The sequence below is a fragment of the Arachis hypogaea genome, chromosome 16, assembly GCF_003086295.3.
Source record: "Arachis hypogaea cultivar Tifrunner chromosome 16, arahy.Tifrunner.gnm2.J5K5, whole genome shotgun sequence".
Taxonomy (NCBI): domain Eukaryota; kingdom Viridiplantae; phylum Streptophyta; class Magnoliopsida; order Fabales; family Fabaceae; genus Arachis; species Arachis hypogaea.
This window is the reverse complement of record NC_092051.1, coordinates 36,342,996-36,348,562: the sequence shown is the minus strand read 5'-3', so window position 1 is coordinate 36,348,562 and position 5,567 is coordinate 36,342,996. Positions and strand designations below refer to the sequence as shown.

General features: G+C 35.8%; 1 long non-coding RNA gene across 1 annotated transcript; it reads right to left on the bottom strand.

Annotated features, from left to right (window-relative positions):
* Nucleotides 1-1,128: 1,128 nt before the first annotated feature.
* On the bottom strand, nucleotides 1,129-5,153 carry LOC112759047 (uncharacterized). Its single transcript, XR_003179903.2, has 3 exons — nucleotides 4,578-5,153; nucleotides 4,402-4,503; nucleotides 1,129-2,963 (listed from the first exon to the last, which is right to left on the bottom strand). It is a non-coding gene; the product is annotated as an uncharacterized lncRNA (long non-coding RNA).
* Nucleotides 5,154-5,567: the final 414 nt, after the last annotated feature.

The window sequence follows — 5,567 nt, the reverse complement described above, 5'->3', positions numbered from 1 at the left end:
ATTTGAAATCCTTTCTGAAAGAGAAAACTGTTATTTCTTCAAAAATTCAAAAGCCTCTTTGAAAGTTTTTCCTAAACAGCATGAATGACCAAGCTGTTCCAAGCATAGGTTCATTAAGTCTATGCTGAACCAGTTTAGTTTTTCATACTTTTCTAAACCAAAAACATAAACCAAACACGGCCTTCGGCCCATCTCATAATCAACCACGGGCCTAGGCCCAAACAACTCAATCAACAATCAATCCACCACAATCCAACCAATTTTCAGTCACAAACACAAGTAAGAAGGTTCAAACACAATCAAGCAGTTACATCAAGTAGAGCATTTCGCAATTAAACATAATTAGTCACATAGGCAAATCGAGTACAATATGCACACGCAAATAATGTCACATAGATACATATGATGAATGTCTTTCCTATTGGTCATGAGCTCATGCGTTGGTTATGTTGCCAAACCCGACTCGGATAAGCGGGATCATACCACCATCCTTATCCGTAGGTTCCATAAACAAGCGGGATTAAACCACCATCCTTGTCCGGAACACGCAAGCGGGATTAAACCACCGTCCTTGCCTCCACAGTAAGTGGGATTAAACCACCATCCTTACTGGGCACACATAACACTATGCAAGCGAAATCACACCACTGTCCTTGCTAAACAATTCATCAATATGTGAGCGGGATAAAACCACCGTCCTCACTACAGGCGGGATAAAACCACCATCCCTGCACAATGGTTTACGCACTGAGCAAGCGGGACTATACCACCATCCTTGCCAGGCTAGAAACCCTCATCATATTCTTAGTAATATCCACAATCAATCAGACTTAAAATCTTATTTCAAAAAAATCATTCTTGTCCCATTTACTTTCAATAACAAACATATTCAATGACTACTTTTCCTCAATTCAATTTCCTTTCAAAACTAAAGGTTGTAGTAGGCTTAGAGAAGGGGGATTGAATCTATGCCTTTCTTTTAAGTTACTGAAATAACCTCTTAAAACAAACTTTGAATTCTGATTCTGTTTAAACTCAGTAGCGAAAATTTATGAGACAATTTGTTTTTGTCTCATGAATATCAAAAAAACAGAGCTTAACAGAGAAGAGAAAGTTAACACCAGCATGTATCTTGATTCGGTTGCCTTGTGACATGCAACCTACGTCCAGTCTCCTCCACAACAATAAAGGAATTTCCACTATAGTTAAAAGTATTACATACACCAATTCCACATGATTGACACAATTCTCTCACACTCAAGTTCTAACCTAACTAGAGCTGCACGCGGATCGGATCGGATCGGATATAGCCAAAATTTCAATCCGATCCGCACTAAAATTATCGGATCGGATCGGATCCAATATCCGCAGTTTTTAAGGTTGGATCAGACCGGATATCGAATATATTTGCAAAATACAAAAATATTTTTAAAAGCTTATTTTTATTAAAAAAATATCAATGAAATTCATTTTTTCTATTCTTTTAAATATGTTAAATCTTAAAATAATATTAAACATACTTTTATTAAATAATAAATTAAAATAATACAACATATATGATAATTATTAGTTGAAATAAAACATAAAAAGAATCTTTATTTATTTATTTTTGCGGATACGCGGATATGCGGATCGAATATGCAGATACCAACACAAAATCCGCAATCCGATCCGATTAGTGTGCGGATCCGATCCGATCCGAAAGCCTTGCGAATCGGATCCATATCCGTAATTTTCAGATCGGATTCGGATAAATACCGCAGATATACAGATCGGATCCGATTCATGAACACCCCTAAACCTAACTTGACATTGGCTATGTAAATATCTAACTCTTCACTTTTAGTGCTAACCCAACTAAAAAAGGAATACCTCACAAGTACTAAATACAAGACACTGACATACCTAAAGAAATCTAAAAATAATTATAGGTTTTTCTCTTAAGTGTATCTGTCAGCCTTTTTCACTTATAGTTTTTACTTGAGTTCTCTCAATATGCCTTTTCACTCAAAAAATTACAAAAAGATAAATATTGAAAAGTAAAATACAATCTGCAATAACATGAAGGAGATTGACTTCATCAACAACCCCTTTGCTATGTGATAAACCAGATTAGCATATCTCTGATTCAGTTCTTTATTTTTGGAAGAATGCTTCTTTGAAAGAAAACACTGTCCAAGTAGAGGAACTTCTTCAAAGAACTTCTTCACCGAACAAAACCTCAATACACTGGGTTATCTCTCCTTAGCTTCTGAATGAACAGCAAACCTCTTTTATCTCCTTGCATGTTGCTTGGTTGCTCTTCCTAGGTCAACTCGTTGAGCATTGTGCTTCACCAACCCAAAATATCACTTTTTCTCATTAATCCTCAGAGTAGAAACTTTGCTTTTGACTTCCCTTGGTTGACCGAAAGCCTCAAGACAACAAACACAAAAGGATCTTTCAATGGTAAACCAGATCTCAGCCATTGAGAAGCTACTTGGTCCCCAAGAATCACTTGTGACCGTAGATACACAGCAAATTAGGGCAGAAATCAACTTTTTCTTGTATGTCATTTTCGGACTTGCAGAGAATTGAGAAGAGAAGAACGCAGCTTGCATGTAATAAAAATTGGTTTACCTTTAACCTGTGCTTAAGCTTGATATGGTTTGATTTTGCTGATTTGACCTCAACCCCTTCTTGTCTAATCTTCTCTTTCTTTCTTCTTCTGTGAGTAGCTTAAAGAAGAAGCTCTCTCTTCTCACTTTTTCTGATTTCTGACCAAAACACAGAAGTGAATGTTGCTTTTGGTGTGAGAGCAATTTGGAGTAATTTGCTACTAACGGGCTTGGATCGAATATCCATAAGATCACCCATTTGATTTCTTTGGCTTTGTTTTCTTTTGGGCTTCGTTTGTGACATCAACTCACCAGCCTTGTTATTTTATTTTCATTCCATTTTGGGATGCTAAATTGAATTTTGGCCTGCAACATTTAATAAATAATTAGCAACATACAATTATTAATAATCAATACTAATTATTTATTTTGTCCAAAAATAATGTTTGTTATCACTAATTAATTTCGTTAATTTCTTAACTCAACAAAAATCTTTCAAAACAAAGCCACTTTTCACAATATCTGTCCAAAACTCCCAAACGACTTCAAAACAAAGCCAAATTTAAATTCTCTTCTGAAAACTCAAAATCATTCATTCTAAATCAAAATTTGGTCAGAAAATTCCTCAATAGAGTCTCAAGACTTTAGGGGAGACTAACTTAACTCATTTCCTTAAATTCATTGAAAACCTCTAGAACCTTAGCTTCTTGATTTGAATAAAGAAACAAGAATTTAAACCAAAATCAAGTCATGTATCCAAATATTCCGAACCAATTTCAAAACCAACTTACTTAAACTAAAACCAAATTATTTAATCCAAAAACCAATTTCAATTTCATTCTTAAATCGAAAATCTTCCCAAATGCTCGGAATTGTTTAGTCTTGCTAAGCCAAAATTTAAAGAACATTTCAAAAACAAAACGAATTTAATTAATCAAAGTTCAATCTCTTTTAAAATCCACTAAAACTCCTCCAAAGGCACTTTCTTAATCAAACTTCAAAACATAGCCCTTTCATATTTAAATCAATTGGAAAACATAAACTTTTCTTAAATAGCTTAAACTCGAAACACCCATTTCTTAATATACCAAGAACCAAATAATAGGACGTCTCAAATCCAAATTCTTTTCTAAATCACATTTTAAAATAGAATCTTAATTTCATAAAAATTTGGCAACAACTCCTCTAAAACTTGGACTTTGCCACCCTTTTCGGGCCCCAATCAAACCTTTCCGCAACCCTTTCCACAGATTCAAGACCAAATCAGTTTAAAATCAAACTAATTCCGAAAATTCATATCATTCTCATTTTTCAAGAAAACAAATTCAACTCAATTCATTTTCAATGAACCAAACTCGTTTTCAAAACTTCAGAAGAAATAACTTTAAAAAAACACTCCAAAAACAATCCTTTTCACAAAACCGAACAATAATCAAACCAAACAAGCATTCACTTCCATTCAAGACAACCAAATAATACATAAGACTTGTACAATCACTAAAAATACATTTTTCACATGAATATCCATATATAGCAACCCCAAAATATAAAGTTTAGTTTTTTGAAAATGCCTCCACCTCGATAAGCCAAAACCCAAAAACCAAACGCGCCAAGAAAACATTTTCTCTCGGCCCGAAATCAACGGCAACCGGAATCTCAGCTCCGCTTGCTTTATCAATAGCAGAAGCAGCCTAAATCGCTACATGTAAGCCCGGTTACTAATTCCTAAAAATATTAATATCGCAAAGACTTTAATACACATAACAGAAGACTAACGCAGAGTCTCCGAAACAGAAATACTTACTGTAATACAAAAATGAAGCAGCGGCGGTCTCTAAACCGGTTTGGCGATGGCCCCCAGCAGCCACCTCAGGCGGCAGCGGCAACTGGAATTCGGCGACGGCAACTGAAACCAACACGCAGTGATTGTAACGTTTTCAGACACTCAAAAGGAACGAAATCCAATACTCAGAACCTTACCGGCAGTGGCGTTTCTCGGCGAAGAAGGTTCGGCCAACCATCACCAGCGGCGTGGGCGGAGTGTGCGATGGCAGCGGCAGTTTCGCGCGGCACGGAGGCGCCTCTCCTTTCCCCCCTACCGCAAGCTCTCTCCCGCGCTCTCTGCTCCAATGACGGCGACGATTTGCAAAAAAGGGGAAAAACGATGGTGAGGACTTCATGACGGTGACGCAACTAGGCGGCGGCTAGGCTCATCAGCGACGGTGACTCCACATGCGTCGAAGACAGCGACAGTGGCGCGACGGTTTTCGTCTCCTTCACCTCGCGTGGTTCTGTGTCTCGATGGTGGCTCCACGGCAGACTAGCGGCGACGGCGGGCTGTCGGCTGGGTGGTGGCACAGACAACTCCCCCTCTCTTCCTCTCCTACTCCACCGCGACCCCCTTCCCCGTTTCCCTTTTTTCTTTCTCTCTTCCTTTCTTTCTTTCCCAGCTGCTGTATCATGTTTGTGTGTTTAGTGTTTGTGTATGCGCTTGTGTGACCGTGTGTATGGGTTAGAGTGGGAGAGGGTAAGTGAAAATTAGGGTTTGTGTTGTATAATAAAATTAGGGATTGTGGGGTTAAAGTAATGTATTAATTTTATTAAAAAAAATAAAAAATAGAATAATAATTAAAAATTAAATTAAATATAAAATATTTATTTTTGAAATATTATTTTATTATTAATTTGTAAATTAATTTTAATTAAATATTAATTTAATAAAAATTAGAGTTACATAAATTAATTCTTCGTTACTTATAAAATAAAGTTAAAAATTTAGATATTAAAATTAAGATATATAAAATATTTATTATTTTTTAATTATAAAAACTCTAAATTATAAATAAGAAATTGTTCAACTTATATATAAAAATTTCTAAAAATATAATCTTAATTAAATATAATAGTTCATCAATAATTTATTAATAACTTTTCAAAATTTGGAGTCATACAATCTCCCTAGGTTCCACT